The 22,937-nt window shown below is 44.1% G+C and overlaps 19 non-coding genes across 19 annotated transcripts; all 19 read right to left on the reverse strand.

The window, feature by feature from the left end:
* Nucleotides 1–231: 231 nt before the first annotated feature.
* On the reverse strand, nt 232–304 carry trnak-uuu (transfer RNA lysine (anticodon UUU)). The gene has a single exon. It is a non-coding gene; the product is annotated as a tRNA-Lys (tRNA).
* A 1,136-nt stretch (nt 305–1,440) lies between these two features.
* Nucleotides 1,441–1,513, reverse strand: trnak-uuu (transfer RNA lysine (anticodon UUU)). The gene has a single exon. It is a non-coding gene; the product is annotated as a tRNA-Lys (tRNA).
* Nucleotides 1,514–2,649: 1,136 nt separating this feature from the next.
* Nucleotides 2,650–2,722, reverse strand: trnak-uuu (transfer RNA lysine (anticodon UUU)). Its single transcript has one exon. It is a non-coding gene; the product is annotated as a tRNA-Lys (tRNA).
* Nucleotides 2,723–3,858: 1,136 nt separating this feature from the next.
* On the reverse strand, nt 3,859–3,931 carry trnak-uuu (transfer RNA lysine (anticodon UUU)). The gene has a single exon. It is a non-coding gene; the product is annotated as a tRNA-Lys (tRNA).
* Nucleotides 3,932–5,067: 1,136 nt separating this feature from the next.
* trnak-uuu (transfer RNA lysine (anticodon UUU)) lies at nt 5,068–5,140 on the reverse strand. Its single transcript has one exon. It is a non-coding gene; the product is annotated as a tRNA-Lys (tRNA).
* A 1,136-nt stretch (nt 5,141–6,276) lies between these two features.
* On the reverse strand, nt 6,277–6,349 carry trnak-uuu (transfer RNA lysine (anticodon UUU)). Its single transcript has one exon. It is a non-coding gene; the product is annotated as a tRNA-Lys (tRNA).
* A 1,136-nt stretch (nt 6,350–7,485) lies between these two features.
* trnak-uuu (transfer RNA lysine (anticodon UUU)) lies at nt 7,486–7,558 on the reverse strand. The gene has a single exon. It is a non-coding gene; the product is annotated as a tRNA-Lys (tRNA).
* A 1,136-nt stretch (nt 7,559–8,694) lies between these two features.
* trnak-uuu (transfer RNA lysine (anticodon UUU)) lies at nt 8,695–8,767 on the reverse strand. The gene has a single exon. It is a non-coding gene; the product is annotated as a tRNA-Lys (tRNA).
* A 1,136-nt stretch (nt 8,768–9,903) lies between these two features.
* On the reverse strand, nt 9,904–9,976 carry trnak-uuu (transfer RNA lysine (anticodon UUU)). The gene has a single exon. It is a non-coding gene; the product is annotated as a tRNA-Lys (tRNA).
* Nucleotides 9,977–11,112: 1,136 nt separating this feature from the next.
* trnak-uuu (transfer RNA lysine (anticodon UUU)) lies at nt 11,113–11,185 on the reverse strand. The gene has a single exon. It is a non-coding gene; the product is annotated as a tRNA-Lys (tRNA).
* Nucleotides 11,186–12,321: 1,136 nt separating this feature from the next.
* Nucleotides 12,322–12,394, reverse strand: trnaq-uug (transfer RNA glutamine (anticodon UUG)). The gene has a single exon. It is a non-coding gene; the product is annotated as a tRNA-Gln (tRNA).
* A 1,136-nt stretch (nt 12,395–13,530) lies between these two features.
* trnaq-uug (transfer RNA glutamine (anticodon UUG)) lies at nt 13,531–13,603 on the reverse strand. Its single transcript has one exon. It is a non-coding gene; the product is annotated as a tRNA-Gln (tRNA).
* Nucleotides 13,604–14,739: 1,136 nt separating this feature from the next.
* trnak-uuu (transfer RNA lysine (anticodon UUU)) lies at nt 14,740–14,812 on the reverse strand. Its single transcript has one exon. It is a non-coding gene; the product is annotated as a tRNA-Lys (tRNA).
* A 1,136-nt stretch (nt 14,813–15,948) lies between these two features.
* trnak-uuu (transfer RNA lysine (anticodon UUU)) lies at nt 15,949–16,021 on the reverse strand. Its single transcript has one exon. It is a non-coding gene; the product is annotated as a tRNA-Lys (tRNA).
* Nucleotides 16,022–17,157: 1,136 nt separating this feature from the next.
* Nucleotides 17,158–17,230, reverse strand: trnak-uuu (transfer RNA lysine (anticodon UUU)). Its single transcript has one exon. It is a non-coding gene; the product is annotated as a tRNA-Lys (tRNA).
* Nucleotides 17,231–18,366: 1,136 nt separating this feature from the next.
* Nucleotides 18,367–18,439, reverse strand: trnak-uuu (transfer RNA lysine (anticodon UUU)). Its single transcript has one exon. It is a non-coding gene; the product is annotated as a tRNA-Lys (tRNA).
* A 1,136-nt stretch (nt 18,440–19,575) lies between these two features.
* Nucleotides 19,576–19,648, reverse strand: trnak-uuu (transfer RNA lysine (anticodon UUU)). The gene has a single exon. It is a non-coding gene; the product is annotated as a tRNA-Lys (tRNA).
* Nucleotides 19,649–20,784: 1,136 nt separating this feature from the next.
* On the reverse strand, nt 20,785–20,857 carry trnak-uuu (transfer RNA lysine (anticodon UUU)). The gene has a single exon. It is a non-coding gene; the product is annotated as a tRNA-Lys (tRNA).
* Nucleotides 20,858–21,993: 1,136 nt separating this feature from the next.
* Nucleotides 21,994–22,066, reverse strand: trnak-uuu (transfer RNA lysine (anticodon UUU)). The gene has a single exon. It is a non-coding gene; the product is annotated as a tRNA-Lys (tRNA).
* Nucleotides 22,067–22,937: the final 871 nt, after the last annotated feature.

The raw sequence follows: 22,937 nt of genomic DNA on the forward strand, positions 1-22,937 counted from the left end.
CGTCGGACTTGCAGCAGCAAAATCAGCCCATCAGATAAACAGAGGTAGAAATATGGACACCTATAGTAAAACAGGGAACGACTATGCTCGTGGAAATCGAGCTCTCATGATTGCAAGCTGTGGATTTTCAGCAGATCGTTTTCTGAGGAAGGCAAGATGGTCTGACCTTGTCAGTTTGTGTTTTATCAGGCTGCACGAACGTGGAAATTAAAAGTCGTGCTTTAAACACAACGCCCGAACAGGGACTTGAACCCTGGACCCTCAGATTAAAAGTCTGATGCTCTACCGACTGAGCTATCCAGGCTCTAACGCAGCATACCCAATCTGCGAACATCACTGTCTGATACGAATCGCTCCCCCCTCCAGGCTTTGCAATACCTTCTGTCGTGCACTCGCCTGCACAGCGCATTGCTGTCACAGAATGGTTTCCACCTGCAAGATTGACAGAAGAAATAGGCTCCATTCGACAATCGGCTCATTTGTGAGCAGCGGCATGAATTGTGAGAAATGCAGGGACCTACACTTCATCATATTTATTACTGGCTTCAATCAACCATCACAGAGTGTTTCATATTCAGTTATCATGTGGACACGGTGGTGGTGCTGCTGTAATGCTACAAATGGCAGTGATAAGTAACCAATGGCACATAGACAGATTAAGTGAGTGGGCACAACTATGGCAACTGCAGTTCAATGTGCGTGACATAATCTACTTTCGAAGCAAGTAACATAATTCCCAGCATTTTTCTGAATGATGTGTAGCAACTGAGTGACAAGGAGGATAATAGTTCGTGAGTTGAAGTTCACACATCAATAAAAACTGGTAGACATGTTCAAAACAACATCAAATTTCGAACATAACGCTGCTCTTTACCTCAAGGGGTCCTGCGCTACATGCGGGAGTGTACAAGGCGTCAGATGTATGGAACATTTTCATAAGCCATCGAGAACACTTCATTCAGTTGAGGATCATCTCCTGAAGAAGAATATCCTGGCGTTGGAGAGTGAGCCTCACAGATCCACCACAATGATAAGGGCCTTGCAATTTCAATGACGAGCATAATTTGTACAAAGATTGATTGTGTAAGATTGAGGAGCAATCAAGCCAATGTATGTAAAAGTTAAAATGAATTGAGACGCTCAATACGGGCGCTCAATATTTCCTCCCTTGGGCAAATCACAAACAAGAGGCAAAATGATCAGATTTGTCGTCGGACTTGCAGCAGCAAAATCAGCCCATCAGATAAACAGAGGTAGAAATATGGACACCTATAGTAAAACAGGGAACGACTATGCTCGTGGAAATCGAACTCTCATGATTGCAAGCTGTGGATTTTCAGCAGATCGTTTTCTGAGGAAGGCAAGATGGTCTGACCTTGTCAGTTTGTGTTTTATCAGGCTGCACGAACGTGGAAATTAAAAGTCGTGCTTTAAACACAACGCCCGAACAGGGACTTGAACCCTGGACCCTCAGATTAAAAGTCTGATGCTCTACCGACTGAGCTATCCAGGCTCGAACACAGCATACCCAATCTGCGAACATCACTGTCTGATACGAATCGCTCCCCCCTCCAGGCTTTGCAATACCTTCTGTCGTGCACTCGCCTGCACAGCGCATTGCTGTCACAGAATGGTTTCCACCTGCAAGATTGACAGAAGAAATAGGCTCCATTCGACAATCGGCTCATTTGTGAGCAGCGGCATGAATTGTGAGAAATGCAGGGACCTACACTTCATCATATTTATTACTGGCTTCAATCAACCATCACAGAGTGTTTCATATTCAGTTATCATGTGGACACGGTGGTGGTGCTGCTGTAATGCTACAAATGGCAGTGATAAGTAACCAATGGCACATAGACAGATTAAGTGAGTGGGCACAACTATGGCAACTGCAGTTCAATGTGCGTGACATAATCTACTTTCGAAGCAAGTAACATAATTCCCAGCATTTTTCTGAATGATGTGTAGCAACTGAGTGACAAGGAGGATAATAGTTCGTGAGTTGAAGTTCACACATCAATAAAAACTGGTAGACATGTTCAAAACAACATCAAATTTCGAACATAACGCTGCTCTTTACCTCAAGGGGTCCTGCGCTACATGCGGGAGTGTACAAGGCGTCAGATGTATGGAACATTTTCATAAGCCATCGAGAACACTTCATTCAGTTGAGGATCATCTCCTGACGAAGAATATCCTGGCGTTGGAGAGTGAGCCTCACAGATCCACCACAATGATAAGGGCCTTGCAATTTCAATGACGAGCATAATTTGTACAACGATTGATTGTGAAAGATTGAGGAGCAATCAAGCCAATGTATGTAAAAGTTAAAATGAATTGAGACGCTCAATACGGGCGCTCAATATTTCCTCCCTTGGGCAAATCACAAACAAGAGGCAAAATGATCAGATTTGTCGTCGGACTTGCAGCAGCAAAATCAGCCCATCAGATAAACAGAGGTAGAAATATGGACACCTATAGTAAAACAGGGAACGACTATGCTCGTGGAAATCGAGCTGTCATGATTGCAAGCTGTGGATTTTCAGCAGATCGTTTTCTGAGGAAGGCAAGATGGTCTGACCTTGTCAGTTTGTGTTTTATCAGGCTGCACGAACGTGGAAATTAAAAGTCGTGCTTTAAACACAACGCCCGAACAGGGACTTGAACCCTGGACCCTCAGATTAAAAGTCTGATGCTCTACCGACTGAGCTATCCAGGCTCGAACACAGCATACCCAATCTGCGAACATCACTGTCTGATACGAATCGCTCCCCCCTCCAGGCTTTGCAATACCTTCTGTCGTGCACTCGCCTGCACAGCGCATTGCTGTCACAGAATGGTTTCCACCTGCAAGATTGACAGAAGAAATAGGCTCCATTCGACAATCGGCTCATTTGTGAGCAGCGGCATGAATTGTGAGAAATGCAGGGACCTACACTTCATCATATTTATTACTGGCTTCAATCAACCATCACAGAGTGTTTCATATTCAGTTATCATGTGGACACGGTGGTGGTGCTGCTGTAATGCTACAAATGGCAGTGATAAGTAACCAATGGCACATAGACAGATTAAGTGAGTGGGCACAACTATGGCAACTGCAGTTCAATGTGCGTGACATAATCTACTTTCGAAGCAAGTAACATAATTCCCAGCATTTTTCTGAATGATGTGTAGCAACTGAGTGACAAGGAGGATAATAGTTCGTGAGTTGAAGTTCACACATCAATAAAAACTGGTAGACATGTTCAAAACAACATCAAATTTCGAACATAACGCTGCTCTTTACCTCAAGGGGTCCTGCGCTACATGCGGGAGTGTACAAGGCGTCAGATGTATGGAACATTTTCATAAGCCATCGAGAACACTTCATTCAGTTGAGGATCATCTCCTGACGAAGAATATCCTGGCGTTGGAGAGTGAGCCTCACAGATCCACCACAATGATAAGGGCCTTGCAATTTCAATGACGAGCATAATTTGTACAACGATTGATTGTGAAAGATTGACGAGCAATCAAGCCAATGTATGTAAAAGTAAAAATGAATTGAGACGCTCAATACGGGCGCTCAATATTTCCTCCCTTGGGCAAATCACAAACAACAGGCAAAATGATCAGATTTGTCGTCGGACTTGCAGCAGCAAAATCAGCCCATCAGATAAACAGAGGTAGAAATATGGACACCTATAGTAAAACAGGGAACGACTATGCTCGTGGAAATCGAGCTGTCATGATTGCAAGCTGTGGATTTTCAGCAGATCGTTTTCTGAGGAAGGCAAGATGGTCTGACCTTGTCAGTTTGTGTTTTATCAGGCTGCACGAACGTGGAAATTAAAAGTCATGCTTTAAACACAACGCCCGAACAGGGACTTGAACCCTGGACCCTCAGATTAAAAGTCTGATGCTCTACCGACTGAGCTATCCAGGCTCTAATGCAACGCACCCAATCTGCGAACATCACTGTCTGATACGAATCGCTCCCCCCTCCAGGCTTTGCAATACCTTCTGTCGTGCACTCGCCTGCACAGCGCATTGCTGTCACAGAATGGTTTCCACCTGCAAGATTGACAGAAGAAATAGGCTCCATTCGACAATCGGCTCATTTGTGAGCAGCGGCATGAATTGTGAGAAATGCAGGGACCTACACTTCATCATATTTATTACTGGCTTCAATCAACCATCACAGAGTTTTTCATATTCAGTTGTCATGTGGACACTGTGGTGGTGCTGCTGTAATGCGACAAATGGCAGTGATAAGTAACCAATGGCACATAGACAGATTAAGTGAGTGGGCACAACTATGGCAACTGCAGTTCAATGTGCGTGACATAATCTACTTTCGAAGCAAGTAACATAATTCCCAGCATTTTTCTAAATGATGTGAAGCAACTGAGTGACAAGGAGGATAATAGTTCGTGAGTTGAAGTTCACACATCAATAAAAACTGGTAGACATGTTCAAAACAACATCAAATTTCGAACATAACGCTGCTCTTTACCTCAAGGGGTCCTGCGCTACATGCGGGAGTGTACAAGGCGTCAGATGTATGGAACATTTTCATAAGCCATCGAGAACACTTCATTCAGTTGAGGATCATCTCCTGACGAAGAATATCCTGGCGTTGGAGAGTGAGCCTCACAGATCCACCACAATGATAAGGGCCTTGCAATTTCAATGACGAGCATAATTTGTACAAAGATTGATTGTGAAAGATTGACGAGCAATCAAGCCAATGTATGTAAAAGTTAAAATGAATTGAGACGCTCAATACGGGCACTCAATATTTCCTCCCTTGGGCAAATCACAAACAACAGGCAAAATGATCAGATTTGTCGTCGGACTTGCAGCAGCAAAATCAGCCCATCAGATAAACAGAGGTAGAAATATGGACACCTATAGTAAAACAGGGAACGACTCTGCTCGTGGAAATCGAGCTCTCATGATTGCAAGCTGTGGATTTTCAGCAGATCGTTTTCTGAGGAAGGCAAGATGGTCTGACCTTGTCAGTTTGTGTTTTATCAGGCTGCACGAACGTGGAAATTAAAAGTCGTGCTTTAAACACAACGCCCGAACAGGGACTTGAACCCTGGACCCTCAGATTAAAAGTCTGATGCTCTACCGACTGAGCTATCCAGGCTCTAACGCAACGCACCCAATCTGCGAACATCACTGTCTGATACGAATCGCTCCCCCCTCCAGGCTTTGCAATACCTTCTGTCGTGCACTCGCCTGCACAGCGCATTGCTGTCACAGAATGGTTTCCACCTGCAAGATTGACAGAAGAAATAGGCTCCATTCGACAATCGGCTCATTTGTGAGCAGCGGCATGAATTGTGAGAAATGCAGGGACCTACACTTCATCATATTTATTACTGGCTTCAATCAACCATCACAGAGTTTTTCATATTCAGTTGTCATGTGGACACGGTGGTGGTGCTGCTGTAATGCGACAAATGGCAGTGATAAGTAACCAATGGCACATAGACAGATTAAGTGAGTGGGCACAACTATGGCAACTGCAGTTCAATGTGCGTGACATAATCTACTTTCGAAGCAAGTAACATAATTCCCAGCATTTTTCTGAATGATGTGAAGCAACTGAGTGACAAGGAGGATAATAGTTCGTGAGTTGAAGTTCACACATCAATAAAAACTGGTAGACATGTTCAAAACAACATCAAATTTCGAACATAACGCTGCTCTTTACCTCAAGGGGTCCTGCGCTACATGCGGGAGTGTACAAGGCGTCAGATGTATGGAACATTTTCATAAGCCATCGAGAACACTTCATTCAGTTGAGGATCATCTCCTGACGAAGAATATCCTGGCGTTGGAGAGTGAGCCTCACAGATCCACCACAATGATAAGGGCCTTGCAATTTCAATGACGAGCATAATTTGTACAAAGATTGATTGTGAAAGATTGACGAGCAATCAAGCCAATGTATGTAAAAGTTAAAATGAATTGAGACGCTCAATACGGGCGCTCAATATTTCCTCCCTTGGGCAAATCACAAACAAGAGGCAAAATGATCAGATTTGTCGTCGGACTTGCAGCAGCAAAATCAGCCCATCAGATAAACAGAGGTAGAAATATGGACACCTATAGTAAAACAGGGAACGACTATGCTCGTGGAAATCGAGCTCTCATGATTGCAAGCTGTGGATTTTCAGCAGATCGTTTTCTGAGGAAGGCAAGATGGTCTGACCTTGTCAGTTTGTGTTTTATCAGGCTGCACGAACGTGGAAATTAAAAGTCGTGCTTTAAACACAACGCCCGAACAGGGACTTGAACCCTGGACCCTCAGATTAAAAGTCTGATGCTCTACCGACTGAGCTATCCAGGCTCTAACGCAACGCACCCAATCTGCGAACATCACTGTCTGATACGAATCGCTCCCCCCTCCAGGCTTTGCAATACCTTCTGTCGTGCACTCGCCTGCACAGCGCATTGCTGTCACAGAATGGTTTCCACCTGCAAGATTGACAGAAGAAATAGGCTCCATTCGACAATCGGCTCATTTGTGAGCAGCGGCATGAATTGTGAGAAATGCAGGGACCTACACTTCATCATATTTATTACTGGCTTCAATCAACCATCACAGAGTTTTTCATATTCAGTTGTCATGTGGACACGGTGGTGGTGCTGCTGTAATGCGACAAATGGCAGTGATAAGTAACCAATGGCACATAGACAGATTAAGTGAGTGGGCACAACTATGGCAACTGCAGTTCAATGTGCGTGACATAATCTACTTTCGAAGCAAGTAACATAATTCCCAGCATTTTTCTAAATGATGTGAAGCAACTGAGTGACAAGGAGGATAATAGTTCGTGAGTTGAAGTTCACACATCAATAAAAACTGGTAGACATGTTCAAAACAACATCAAATTTCGAACATAACGCTGCTCTTTACCTCAAGGGGTCCTGCGCTACATGCGGGAGTGTACAAGGCGTCAGATGTATGGAACATTTTCATAAGCCATCGAGAACACTTCATTCAGTTGAGGATCATCTCCTGACGAAGAATATCCTGGCGTTGGAGAGTGAGCCTCACAGATCCACCACAATGATAAGGGCCTTGCAATTTCAATGACGAGCATAATTTGTACAAAGATTGATTGTGAAAGATTGACGAGCAATCAAGCCAATGTATGTAAAAGTTAAAATGAATTGAGACGCTCAATACGGGCACTCAATATTTCCTCCCTTGGGCAAATCACAAACAACAGGCAAAATGATCAGATTTGTCGTCGGACTTGCAGCAGCAAAATCAGCCCATCAGATAAACAGAGGTAGAAATATGGACACCTATAGTAAAACAGGGAACGACTCTGCTCGTGGAAATCGAGCTCTCATGATTGCAAGCTGTGGATTTTCAGCAGATCGTTTTCTGAGGAAGGCAAGATGGTCTGACCTTGTCAGTTTGTGTTTTATCAGGCTGCACGAACGTGGAAATTAAAAGTCGTGCTTTAAACACAACGCCCGAACAGGGACTTGAACCCTGGACCCTCAGATTAAAAGTCTGATGCTCTACCGACTGAGCTATCCAGGCTCTAACGCAACGCACCCAATCTGCGAACATCACTGTCTGATACGAATCGCTCCCCCCTCCAGGCTTTGCAATACCTTCTGTCGTGCACTCGCCTGCACAGCGCATTGCTGTCACAGAATGGTTTCCACCTGCAAGATTGACAGAAGAAATAGGCTCCATTCGACAATCGGCTCATTTGTGAGCAGCGGCATGAATTGTGAGAAATGCAGGGACCTACACTTCATCATATTTATTACTGGCTTCAATCAACCATCACAGAGTTTTTCATATTCAGTTGTCATGTGGACACGGTGGTGGTGCTGCTGTAATGCGACAAATGGCAGTGATAAGTAACCAATGGCACATAGACAGATTAAGTGAGTGGGCACAACTATGGCAACTGCAGTTCAATGTGCGTGACATAATCTACTTTCGAAGCAAGTAACATAATTCCCAGCATTTTTCTGAATGATGTGAAGCAACTGAGTGACAAGGAGGATAATAGTTCGTGAGTTGAAGTTCACACATCAATAAAAACTGGTAGACATGTTCAAAACAACATCAAATTTCGAACATAACGCTGCTCTTTACCTCAAGGGGTCCTGCGCTACATGCGGGAGTGTACAAGGCGTCAGATGTATGGAACATTTTCATAAGCCATCGAGAACACTTCATTCAGTTGAGGATCATCTCCTGACGAAGAATATCCTGGCGTTGGAGAGTGAGCCTCACAGATCCACCACAATGATAAGGGCCTTGCAATTTCAATGACGAGCATAATTTGTACAAAGATTGATTGTGAAAGATTGACGAGCAATCAAGCCAATGTATGTAAAAGTTAAAATGAATTGAGACGCTCAATACGGGCGCTCAATATTTCCTCCCTTGGGCAAATCACAAACAAGAGGCAAAATGATCAGATTTGTCGTCGGACTTGCAGCAGCAAAATCAGCCCATCAGATAAACAGAGGTAGAAATATGGACACCTATAGTAAAACAGGGAACGACTCTGCTCGTGGAAATCGAGCTCTCATGATTGCAAGCTGTGGATTTTCAGCAGATCGTTTTCTGAGGAAGGCAAGATGGTCTGACCTTGTCAGTTTGTGTTTTATCAGGCTGCACGAACGTGGAAATTAAAAGTCGTGCTTTAAACACAACGCCCGAACAGGGACTTGAACCCTGGACCCTCAGATTAAAAGTCTGATGCTCTACCGACTGAGCTATCCAGGCTCTAACGCAACGCACCCAATCTGCGAACATCACTGTCTGATACGAATCGCTCCCCCCTCCAGGCTTTGCAATACCTTCTGTCGTGCACTCGCCTGCACAGCGCATTGCTGTCACAGAATGGTTTCCACCTGCAAGATTGACAGAAGAAATAGGCTCCATTCGACAATCGGCTCATTTGTGAGCAGCGGCATGAATTGTGAGAAATGCAGGGACCTACACTTCATCATATTTATTACTGGCTTCAATCAACCATCACAGAGTTTTTCATATTCAGTTGTCATGTGGACACGGTGGTGGTGCTGCTGTAATGCGACAAATGGCAGTGATAAGTAACCAATGGCACATAGACAGATTAAGTGAGTGGGCACAACTATGGCAACTGCAGTTCAATGTGCGTGACATAATCTACTTTCGAAGCAAGTAACATAATTCCCAGCATTTTTCTGAATGATGTGAAGCAACTGAGTGACAAGGAGGATAATAGTTCGTGAGTTGAAGTTCACACATCAATAAAAACTGGTAGACATGTTCAAAACAACATCAAATTTCGAACATAACGCTGCTCTTTACCTCAAGGGGTCCTGCGCTACATGCGGGAGTGTACAAGGCGTCAGATGTATGGAACATTTTCATAAGCCATCGAGAACACTTCATTCAGTTGAGGATCATCTCCTGACGAAGAATATCCTGGCGTTGGAGAGTGAGCCTCACAGATCCACCACAATGATAAGGGCCTTGCAATTTCAATGACGAGCATAATTTGTACAAAGATTGATTGTGAAAGATTGACGAGCAATCAAGCCAATGTATGTAAAAGTAAAAATGAATTGAGATTCTCAATACGGGCGCTCAATATTTCCTCCCTTGGGCAAATCACAAACAACAGGCAAAATGATCAGATTTGTCGTCGGACTTGCAGCAGCAAAATCAGCCCATCAGATAAACAGAGGTAGAAATATGGACACCTATAGTAAAACAGGGAACGACTCTGCTCGTGGAAATCGAGCTCTCATGATTGCAAGCTGTGGATTTTCAGCAGATCGTTTTCTGAGGAAGGCAAGATGGTCTGACCTTGTCAGTTTGTGTTTTATCAGGCTGCACGAACGTGGAAATTAAAAGTCGTGCTTTAAACACAACGCCCGAACAGGGACTTGAACCCTGGACCCTCAGATTAAAAGTCTGATGCTCTACCGACTGAGCTATCCAGGCTCTAACGCAACGCACCCAATCTGCGAACATCACTGTCTGATACGAATCGCTCCCCCCTCCAGGCTTTGCAATACCTTCTGTCGTGCACTCGCCTGCACAGCGCATTGCTGTCACAGAATGGTTTCCACCTGCAAGATTGACAGAAGAAATAGGCTCCATTCGACAATCGGCTCATTTGTGAGCAGCGGCATGAATTGTGAGAAATGCAGGGACCTACACTTCATCATATTTATTACTGGCTTCAATCAACCATCACAGAGTTTTTCATATTCAGTTGTCATGTGGACACGGTGGTGGTGCTGCTGTAATGCTACAAATGGCAGTGATAAGTAACCAATGGCACATAGACAGATTAAGTGAGTGGGCACAACTATGGCAACTGCAGTTCAATGTGCGTGACATAATCTACTTTCGAAGCAAGTAACATAATTCCCAGCATTTTTCTGAATGATGTGAAGCAACTGAGTGACAAGGAGGATAATAGTTCGTGAGTTGAAGTTCACACATCAATAAAAACTGGTAGACATGTTCAAAACAACATCAAATTTCGAACATAACGCTGCTCTTTACCTCAAGGGGTCCTGCGCTACATGCGGGAGTGTACAAGGCGTCAGATGTATGGAACATTTTCATAAGCCATCGAGAACACTTCATTCAGTTGAGGATCATCTCCTGAAGAAGAATATCCTGGCGTTGGAGAGTGAGCCTCACAGATCCACCACAATGATAAGGGCCTTGCAATTTCAATGACGAGCATAATTTGTACAAAGATTGATTGTGAAAGATTGACGAGCAATCAAGCCAATGTATGTAAAAGTTAAAATGAATTGAGACGCTCAATACGGGCGCTCAATATTTCCTCCCTTGGGCAAATCACAAACAAGAGGCAAAATGATCAGATTTGTCGTCGGACTTGCAGCAGCAAAATCAGCCCATCAGATAAACAGAGGTAGAAATATGGACACCTATAGTAAAACAGGGAACGACTATGCTCGTGGAAATCGAGCTCTCATGATTGCAAGCTGTGGATTTTCAGCAGATCGTTTTCTGAGGAAGGCAAGATGGTCTGACCTTGTCAGTTTGTGTTTTATCAGGCTGCACGAACGTGGAAATTAAAAGTCGTGCTTTAAACACAACGCCCGAACAGGGACTTGAACCCTGGACCCTCAGATTAAAAGTCTGATGCTCTACCGACTGAGCTATCCAGGCTCGAACACAGCATACCCAATCTGCGAACATCACTGTCTGATACGAATCGCTCCCCCCTCCAGGCTTTGCAATACCTTCTGTCGTGCACTCGCCTGCACAGCGCATTGCTGTCACAGAATGGTTTCCACCTGCAAGATTGACAGAAGAAATAGGCTCCATTCGACAATCGGCTCATTTGTGAGCAGCGGCATGAATTGTGAGAAATGCAGGGACCTACACTTCATCATATTTATTACTGGCTTCAATCAACCATCACAGAGTGTTTCATATTCAGTTATCATGTGGACACGGTGGTGGTGCTGCTGTAATGCTACAAATGGCAGTGATAAGTAACCAATGGCACATAGACAGATTAAGTGAGTGGGCACAACTATGGCAACTGCAGTTCAATGTGCGTGACATAATCTACTTTCGAAGCAAGTAACATAATTCCCAGCATTTTTCTGAATGATGTGTAGCAACTGAGTGACAAGGAGGATAATAGTTCGTGAGTTGAAGTTCACACATCAATAAAAACTGGTAGACATGTTCAAAACAACATCAAATTTCGAACATAACGCTGCTCTTTACCTCAAGGGGTCCTGCGCTACATGCGGGAGTGTACAAGGCGTCAGATGTATGGAACATTTTCATAAGCCATCGAGAACACTTCATTCAGTTGAGGATCATCTCCTGACGAAGAATATCCTGGCGTTGGAGAGTGAGCCTCACAGATCCACCACAATGATAAGGGCCTTGCAATTTCAATGACGAGCATAATTTGTACAACGATTGATTGTGAAAGATTGACGAGCAATCAAGCCAATGTATGTAAAAGTAAAAATGAATTGAGACGCTCAATACGGGCGCTCAATATTTCCTCCCTTGGGCAAATCACAAACAACAGGCAAAATGATCAGATTTGTCGTCGGACTTGCAGCAGCAAAATCAGCCCATCAGATAAACAGAGGTAGAAATATGGACACCTATAGTAAAACAGGGAACGACTATGCTCGTGGAAATCGAGCTGTCATGATTGCAAGCTGTGGATTTTCAGCAGATCGTTTTCTGAGGAAGGCAAGATGGTCTGACCTTGTCAGTTTGTGTTTTATCAGGCTGCACGAACGTGGAAATTAAAAGTCATGCTTTAAACACAACGCCCGAACAGGGACTTGAACCCTGGACCCTCAGATTCAAAGTCTGATGCTCTACCGACTGAGCTATCCAGGCTCTAACGCAGCATACCCAATCTGCGAACATCACTGTCTGATACGAATCGCTCCCCCCTCCAGGCTTTGCAATACCTTCTGTCGTGCACTCGCCTGCACAGCGCATTGCTGTCACAGAATGGTTTCCACCTGCAAGATTGACAGAAGAAATAGGCTCCATTCGACAATCGGCTCATTTGTGAGCAGCGGCATGAATTGTGAGAAATGCAGGGACCTACACTTCATCATATTTATTACTGGCTTCAATCAACCATCACAGAGTGTTTCATATTCAGTTATCATGTGGACACGGTGGTGGTGCTGCTGTAATGCTACAAATGGCAGTGATAAGTAACCAATGGCACATAGACAGATTAAGTGAGTGGGCACAACTATGGCAACTGCAGTTCAATGTGCGTGACATAATCTACTTTCGAAGCAAGTAACATAATTCCCAGCATTTTTCTGAATGATGTGTAGCAACTGAGTGACAAGGAGGATAATAGTTCGTGAGTTGAAGTTCACACATCAATAAAAACTGGTAGACATGTTCAAAACAACATCAAATTTCGAACATAACGCTGCTCTTTACCTCAAGGGGTCCTGCGCTACATGCGGGAGTGTACAAGGCGTCAGATGTATGGAACATTTTCATAAGCCATCGAGAACACTTCATTCAGTTGAGGATCATCTCCTGACGAAGAATATCCTGGCGTTGGAGAGTGAGCCTCACAGATCCACCACAATGATAAGGGCCTTGCAATTTCAATGACGAGCATAATTTGTACAACGATTGATTGTGAAAGATTGACGAGCAATCAAGCCAATGTATGTAAAAGTAAAAATGAATTGAGACGCTCAATACGGGCGCTCAATATTTCCTCCCTTGGGCAAATCACAAACAACAGGCAAAATGATCAGATTTGTCGTCGGACTTGCAGCAGCAAAATCAGCCCATCAGATAAACAGAGGTAGAAATATGGACACCTATAGTAAAACAGGGAACGACTATGCTCGTGGAAATCGAGCTGTCATGATTGCAAGCTGTGGATTTTCAGCAGATCGTTTTCTGAGGAAGGCAAGATGGTCTGACCTTGTCAGTTTGTGTTTTATCAGGCTGCACGAACGTGGAAATTAAAAGTCATGCTTTAAACACAACGCCCGAACAGGGACTTGAACCCTGGACCCTCAGATTCAAAGTCTGATGCTCTACCGACTGAGCTATCCAGGCTCTAACGCAGCATACCCAATCTGCGAACATCACTGTCTGATACGAATCGCTCCCCCCTCCAGGCTTTGCAATACCTTCTGTCGTGCACTCGCCTGCACAGCGCATTGCTGTCACAGAATGGTTTCCCCCTGCAAGATTGACAGAAGAAATAGGCTCCATTCGACAATCGGCTCATTTGTGAGCAGCGGCATGAATTGTGAGAAATGCAGGGACCTACACTTCATCATATTTATTACTGGCTTCAATCAACCATCACAGAGTGTTTCATATTCAGTTATCATGTGGACACGGTGGTGGTGCTGCTGTAATGCTACAAATGGCAGTGATAAGTAACCAATGGCACATAGACAGATTAAGTGAGTGGGCACAACTATGGCAACTGCAGTTCAATGTGCGTGACATAATCTACTTTCGAAGCAAGTAACATAATTCCCAGCATTTTTCTGAATGATGTGAAGCAACTGAGTGACAAGGAGGATAATAGTTCGTGAGTTGAAGTTCACACATCAATAAAAACTGGTAGACATGTTCAAAACAACATCAAATTTCGAACATAACGCTGCTCTTTACCTCAAGGGGTCCTGCGCTACATGCGGGAGTGTACAAGGCGTCAGATGTATGGAACATTTTCATAAGCCATCGAGAACACTTCATTCAGTTGAGGATCATCTCCTGACGAAGAATATCCTGGCGTTGGAGAGTGAGCCTCACAGATCCACCACAATGATAAGGGCCTTGCAATTTCAATGACGAGCATAATTTGTACAACGATTGATTGTGAAAGATTGACGAGCAATCAAGCCAATGTATGTAAAAGTAAAAATGAATTGAGACGCTCAATACGGGCGCTCAATATTTCCTCCCTTGGGCAAATCACAAACAACAGGCAAAATGATCAGATTTGTCGTCGGACTTGCAGCAGCAAAATCAGCCCATCAGATAAACAGAGGTAGAAATATGGACACCTATAGTAAAACAGGGAACGACTATGCTCGTGGAAATCGAGCTGTCATGATTGCAAGCTGTGGATTTTCAGCAGATCGTTTTCTGAGGAAGGCAAGATGGTCTGACCTTGTCAGTTTGTGTTTTATCAGGCTGCACGAACGTGGAAATTAAAAGTCATGCTTTAAACACAACGCCCGAACAGGGACTTGAACCCTGGACCCTCAGATTAAAAGTCTGATGCTCTACCGACTGAGCTATCCAGGCTCTAACGCAGCATACCCAATCTGCGAACATCACTGTCTGATACGAATCGCTCCCCCCTCCAGGCTTTGCAATACCTTCTGTCGTGCACTCGCCTGCACAGCGCATTGCTGTCACAGAATGGTTTCCACCTGCAAGATTGACAGAAGAAATAGGCTCCATTCGACAATCGGCTCATTTGTGAGCAGCGGCATGAATTGTGAGAAATGCAGGGACCTACACTTCATCATATTTATTACTGGCTTCAATCAACCATCACAGAGTTTTTCATATTCAGTTGTCATGTGGACACGGTGGTGGTGCTGCTGTAATGCTACAAATGGCAGTGATAAGTAACCAATGGCACATAGACAGATTAAGTGAGTGGGCACAACTATGGCAACTGCAGTTCAATGTGCGTGACATAATCTACTTTCGAAGCAAGTAACATAATTCCCAGCATTTTTCTGAATGATGTGAAGCAACTGAGTGACAAGGAGGATAATAGTTCGTGAGTTGAAGTTCACACATCAATAAAAACTGGTAGACATGTTCAAAACAACATCAAATTTCGAACATAACGCTGCTCTTTACCTCAAGGGGTCCTGCGCTACATGCGGGAGTGTACAAGGCGTCAGATGTATGGAACATTTTCATAAGCCATCGAGAACACTTCATTCAGTTGAGGATCATCTCCTGACGAAGAATATCCTGGCGTTGGAGAGTGAGCCTCACAGATCCACCACAATGATAAGGGCCTTGCAATTTCAATGACGAGCATAATTTGTACAAAGATTGATTGTGAAAGATTGACGAGCAATCAAGCCAATGTATGTAAAAGTTAAAATGAATTGAGACGCTCAATACGGGCGCTCAATATTTCCTCCCTTGGGCAAATCACAAACAAGAGGCAAAATGATCAGATTTGTCGTCGGACTTGCAGCAGCAAAATCAGCCCATCAGATAAACAGAGGTAGAAATATGGACACCTATAGTAAAACAGGGAACGACTATGCTCGTGGAAATCGAGCTCTCATGATTGCAAGCTGTGGATTTTCAGCAGTTCGTTTTCTGAGGAAGGCAAGATGGTCTGACCTTGTCAGTTTGTGTTTTATCAGGCTGCACGAACGTGGAAATTAAAAGTCGTGCTTTAAACACAACGCCCGAACAGGGACTTGAACCCTGGACCCTCAGATTAAAAGTCTGATGCTCTACCGACTGAGCTATCCAGGCTCGAACACAGCATACCCAATCTGCGAACATCACTGTCTGATACGAATCGCTCCCCCCTCCAGGCTTTGCAATACCTTCTGTCGTGCACTCGCCTGCACAGCGCATTGCTGTCACAGAATGGTTTCCCCCTGCAAGATTGACAGAAGAAATAGGCTCCATTCGACAATCGGCTCATTTGTGAGCAGCGGCATGAATTGTGAGAAATGCAGGGACCTACACTTCATCATATTTATTACTGGCTTCAATCAACCATCACAGAGTGTTTCATATTCAGTTATCATGTGGACACGGTGGTGGTGCTGCTGTAATGCTACAAATGGCAGTGATAAGTAACCAATGGCACATAGACAGATTAAGTGAGTGGGCACAACTATGGCAACTGCAGTTCAATGTGCGTGACATAATCTACTTTCGAAGCAAGTAACATAATTCCCAGCATTTTTCTGAATGATGTGAAGCAACTGAGTGACAAGGAGGATAATAGTTCGTGAGTTGAAGTTCACACATCAATAAAAACTGGTAGACATGTTCAAAACAACATCAAATTTCGAACATAACGCTGCTCTTTACCTCAAGGGGTCCTGCGCTACATGCGGGAGTGTACAAGGCGTCAGATGTATGGAACATTTTCATAAGCCATCGAGAACACTTCATTCAGTTGAGGATCATCTCCTGACGAAGAATATCCTGGCGTTGGAGAGTGAGCCTCACAGATCCACCACAATGATAAGGGCCTTGCAATTTCAATGACGAGCATAATTTGTACAACGATTGATTGTGAAAGATTGACGAGCAATCAAGCCAATGTATGTAAAAGTAAAAATGAATTGAGACGCTCAATACGGGCGCTCAATATTTCCTCCCTTGGGCAAATCACAAACAACAGGCAAAATGATCAGATTTGTCGTCGGACTTGCAGCAGCAAAATCAGCCCATCAGATAAACAGAGGTAGAAATATGGACACCTATAGTAAAACAGGGAACGACTATGCTCGTGGAAATCGAGCTGTCATGATTGCAAGCTGTGGATTTTCAGCAGATCGTTTTCTGAGGAAGGCAAGATGGTCTGACCTTGTCAGTTTGTGTTTTATCAGGCTGCACGAACGTGGAAATTAAAAGTCATGCTTTAAACACAACGCCCGAACAGGGACTTGAACCCTGGACCCTCAGATTAAAAGTCTGATGCTCTACCGACTGAGCTATCCAGGCTCTAACGCAGCATACCCAATCTGCGAACATCACTGTCTGATACGAATCGCTCCCCCCTCCAGGCTTTGCAATACCTTCTGTCGTGCACTCGCCTGCACAGCGCATTGCTGTCACAGAATGGTTTCCACCTGCAAGATTGACAGAAGAAATAGGCTCCATTCGACAATCGGCTCATTTGTGAGCAGCGGCATGAATTGTGAGAAATGCAGGGACCTACACTTCATCATATTTATTACTGGCTTCAATCAACCATCACAGAGTTTTTCATATTCAGTTGTCATGTGGACACGGTGGTGGTGCTGCTGTAATGCTACAAATGGCAGTGATAAGTAACCAATGGCACATAGACAGATTAAGTGAGTGGGCACAACTATGGCAACTGCAGTTCAATGTGCGTGACATAATCTACTTTCGAAGCAAGTAACATAATTCCCAGCATTTTTCTGAATGATGTGAAGCAACTGAGTGACAAGGAGGATAATAGTTCGTGAGTTGAAGTTCACACATCAATAAAAACTGGTAGACATGTTCAAAACAACATCAAATTTCGAACATAACGCTGCTCTTTACCTCAAGGGGTCCTGCGCTACATGCGGGAGTGTACAAGGCGTCAGATGTATGGAACATTTTCATAAGCCATCGAGAACACTTCATTCAGTTGAGGATCATCTCCTGACGAAGAATATCCTGGCGTTGGAGAGTGAGCCTCACAGATCCACCACAATGATAAGGGCCTTGCAATTTCAATGACGAGCATAATTTGTACAAAGATTGATTGTGAAAGATTGACGAGCAATCAAGCCAATGTATGTAAAAGTTAAAATGAATTGAGACGCTCAATACGGGCGCTCAATATTTCCTCCCTTGGGCAAATCACAAACAAGAGGCAAAATGATCAGATTTGTCGTCGGACTTGCAGCAGCAAAATCAGCCCATCAGATAAACAGAGGTAGAAATATGGACACCTATAGTAAAACAGGGAACGACTATGCTCGTGGAAATCGAGCTCTCATGATTGCAAGCTGTGGATTTTCAGCAGTTCGTTTTCTGAGGAAGGCAAGATGGTCTGACCTTGTCAGTTTGTGTTTTATCAGGCTGCACGAACGTGGAAATTAAAAGTCGTGCTTTAAACACAACGCCCGAACAGGGACTTGAACCCTGGACCCTCAGATTAAAAGTCTGATGCTCTACCGACTGAGCTATCCAGGCTCGAACACAGCATACCCAATCTGCGAACATCACTGTCTGATACGAATCGCTCCCCCCTCCAGGCTTTGCAATACCTTCTGTCGTGCACTCGCCTGCACAGCGCATTGCTGTCACAGAATGGTTTCCACCTGCAAGATTGACAGAAGAAATAGGCTCCATTCGACAATCGGCTCATTTGTGAGCAGCGGCATGAATTGTGAGAAATGCAGGGACCTACACTTCATCATATTTATTACTGGCTTCAATCAACCATCACAGAGTGTTTCATATTCAGTTATCATGTGGACACGGTGGTGGTGCTGCTGTAATGCTACAAATGGCAGTGATAAGTAACCAATGGCACATAGACAGATTAAGTGAGTGGGCACAACTATGGCAACTGCAGTTCAATGTGCGTGACATAATCTACTTTCGAAGCAAGTAACATAATTCCCAGCATTTTTCTGAATGATGTGTAGCAACTGAGTGACAAGGAGGATAATAGTTCGTGAGTTGAAGTTCACACATCAATAAAAACTGGTAGACATGTTCAAAACAACATCAAATTTCGAACATAACGCTGCTCTTTACCTCAAGGGGTCCTGCGCTACATGCGGGAGTGTACAAGGCGTCAGATGTATGGAACATTTTCATAAGCCATCGAGAACACTTCATTCAGTTGAGGATCATCTCCTGACGAAGAATATCCTGGCGTTGGAGAGTGAGCCTCACAGATCCACCACAATGATAAGGGCCTTGCAATTTCAATGACGAGCATAATTTGTACAACGATTGATTGTGAAAGATTGACGAGCAATCAAGCCAATGTATGTAAAAGTAAAAATGAATTGAGACGCTCAATACGGGCGCTCAATATTTCCTCCCTTGGGCAAATCACAAACAACAGGCAAAATGATCAGATTTGTCGTCGGACTTGCAGCAGCAAAATCAGCCCATCAGATAAACAGAGGTAGAAATATGGACACCTATAGTAAAACAGGGAACGACTATGCTCGTGGAAATCGAGCTGTCATGATTGCAAGCTGTGGATTTTCAGCAGATCGTTTTCTGAGGAAGGCAAGATGGTCTGACCTTGTCAGTTTGTGTTTTATCAGGCTGCACGAACGTGGAAATTAAAAGTCGTGCTTTAAACACAACGCCGAAACAGGGACTTGAACCCTGGACCCTCAGATTAAAAGTCTGATGCTCTACCGACTGAGCTATCCAGGCTCGAATGCAACGCACCCAATCTGCGAACATCACTGTCTGATACGAATCGCTCCCCCCTCCAGGCTTTGCAATACCTTCTGTCGTGCACTCGCCTGCACAGCGCATTGCTGTCACAGAATGGTTTCCACCTGCAAGATTGACAGAAGAAATAGGCTCCATTCGACAATCGGCTCATTTGTGAGCAGCGGCATGAATTGTGAGAAATGCAGGGACCTACACTTCATCATATTTATTACTGGCTTCAATCAACCATCACAGAGTTTTTCATATTCAGTTGTCATGTGGACACTGTGGTGGTGCTGCTGTAATGCGACAAATGGCAGTGATAAGTAACCAATGGCACATAGACAGATTAAGTGAGTGGGCACAACTATGGCAACTGCAGTTCAATGTGCGTGACATAATCTACTTTCGAAGCAAGTAACATAATTCCCAGCATTTTTCTAAATGATGTGAAGCAACTGAGTGACAAGGAGGATAATAGTTCGTGAGTTGAAGTTCACACATCAATAAAAACTGGTAGACATGTTCAAAACAACATCAAATTTCGAACATAACGCTGCTCTTTACCTCAAGGGGTCCTGCGCTACATGCGGGAGTGTACAAGGCGTCAGATGTATGGAACATTTTCATAAGCCATCGAGAACACTTCATTCAGTTGAGGATCATCTCCTGACGAAGAATATCCTGGCGTTGGAGAGTGAGCCTCACAGATCCACCACAATGATAAGGGCCTTGCAATTTCAATGACGAGCATAATTTGTACAAAGATTGATTGTGAAAGATTGACGAGCAATCAAGCCAATGTATGTAAAAGTAAAAATGAATTGAGATTCTCAATACGGGCGCTCAATATTTCCTCCCTTGGGCAAATCACAAACAACAGGCAAAATGATCAGATTTGTCGTCGGACTTGCAGCAGCAAAATCAGCCCATCAGATAAACAGAGGTAGAAATATGGACACCTATAGTAAAACAGGGAACGACTCTGCTCGTGGAAATCGAGCTCTCATGATTGCAAGCTGTGGATTTTCAGCAGATCGTTTTCTGAGGAAGGCAAGATGGTCTGACCTTGTCAGTTTGTGTTTTATCAGGCTGCACGAACGTGGAAATTAAAAGTCGTGCTTTAAACACAACGCCCGAACAGGGACTTGAACCCTGGACCCTCAGATTAAAAGTCTGATGCTCTACCGACTGAGCTATCCAGGCTCTAACGCAACGCACCCAATCTGCGAACATCACTGTCTGATACGAATCGCTCCCCCCTCCAGGCTTTGCAATACCTTCTGTCGTGCACTCGCCTGCACAGCGCATTGCTGTCACAGAATGGTTTCCACCTGCAAGATTGACAGAAGAAATAGGCTCCATTCGACAATCGGCTCATTTGTGAGCAGCGGCATGAATTGTGAGAAATGCAGGGACCTACACTTCATCATATTTATTACTGGCTTCAATCAACCATCACAGAGTTTTTCATATTCAGTTGTCATGTGGACACGGTGGTGGTGCTGCTGTAATGCTACAAATGGCAGTGATAAGTAACCAATGGCACATAGACAGATTAAGTGAGTGGGCACAACTATGGCAACTGCAGTTCAATGTGCGTGACATAATCTACTTTCGAAGCAAGTAACATAATTCCCAGCATTTTTCTGAATGATGTGAAGCAACTGAGTGACAAGGAGGATAATAGTTCGTGAGTTGAAGTTCACACATCAATAAAAACTGGTAGACATGTTCAAAACAACATCAAATTTCGAACATAACGCTGCTCTTTACCTCAAGGGGTCCTGCGCTACATGCGGGAGTGTACAAGGCGTCAGATGTATGGAACATTTTCATAAGCCATCGAGAACACTTCATTCAGTTGAGGATCATCTCCTGACGAAGAATATCCTGGCGTTGGAGAGTGAGCCTCACAGATCCACCACAATGATAAGGGCCTTGCAATTTCAATGACGAGCATAATTTGTACAAAGATTGATTGTGAAAGATTGACGAGCAATCAAGCCAATGTATGTAAAAGTTAAAATGAATTGAGACGCTCAATACGGGCGCTCAATATTTCCTCCCTTGGGCAAATCACAAACAAGAGGCAAAATGATCAGATTTGTCGTCGGACTTGCAGCAGCAAAATCAGCCCATCAGATAAACAGAGGTAGAAATATGGACACCTATAGTAAAACAGGGAACGACTATGCTCGTGGAAATCGAGCTCTCATGATTGCAAGCTGTGGATTTTCAGCAGATCGTTTTCTGAGGAAGGCAAGATGGTCTGACCTTGTCAGTTTGTGTTTTATCAGGCTGCACGAACGTGGAAATTAAAAGTCGTGCTTTAAACACAACGCCCGAACAGGGACTTGAACCCTGGACCCTCAGATTAAAAGTCTGATGCTCTACCGACTGAGCTATCCAGGCTCGAACACAGCATACCCAATCTGCGAACATCACTGTCTGATACGAATCGCTCCCCCCTCCAGGCTTTGCAATACCTTCTGTCGTGCACTCGCCTGCACAGCGCATTGCTGTCACAGAATGGTTTCCACCTGCAAGATTGACAGAAGAAATAGGCTCCATTCGACAATCGGCTCATTTGTGAGCAGCGGCATGAATTGTGAGAAATGCAGGGACCTACACTTCATCATATTTATTACTGGCTTCAATCAACCATCACAGAGTGTTTCATATTCAGTTATCATGTGGACACGGTGGTGGTGCTGCTGTAATGCTACAAATGGCAGTGATAAGTAACCAATGGCACATAGACAGATTAAGTGAGTGGGCACAACTATGGCAACTGCAGTTCAATGTGCGTGACATAATCTACTTTCGAAGCAAGTAACATAATTCCCAGCATTTTTCTGAATGATGTGTAGCAACTGAGTGACAAGGAGGATAATAGTTCGTGAGTTGAAGTTCACACATCAATAAAAACTGGTAGACATGTTCAAAACAACATCAAATTTCGAACATAACGCTGCTCTTTACCTCAAGGGGTCCTGCGCTACATGCGGGAGTGTACAAGGCGTCAGATGTATGGAACATTTTCATAAGCCATCGAGAACACTTCATTCAGTTGAGGATCATCTCCTGACGAAGAATATCCTGGCGTTGGAGAGTGAGCCTCACAGATCCACCACAATGATAAGGGCCTTGCAATTTCAATGACGAGCATAATTTGTACAACGATTGATTGTGAAAGATTGACGAGCAATCAAGCCAATGTATGTAAAAGTAAAAATGAATTGAGACGCTCAATACGGGCGCTCAATATTTCCTCCCTTGGGCA

The sequence above is a fragment of the Pristiophorus japonicus genome, chromosome 3 (assembly GCF_044704955.1).
Source record: "Pristiophorus japonicus isolate sPriJap1 chromosome 3, sPriJap1.hap1, whole genome shotgun sequence".
Lineage (NCBI taxonomy): Eukaryota > Metazoa > Chordata > Chondrichthyes > Pristiophoridae > Pristiophorus > Pristiophorus japonicus.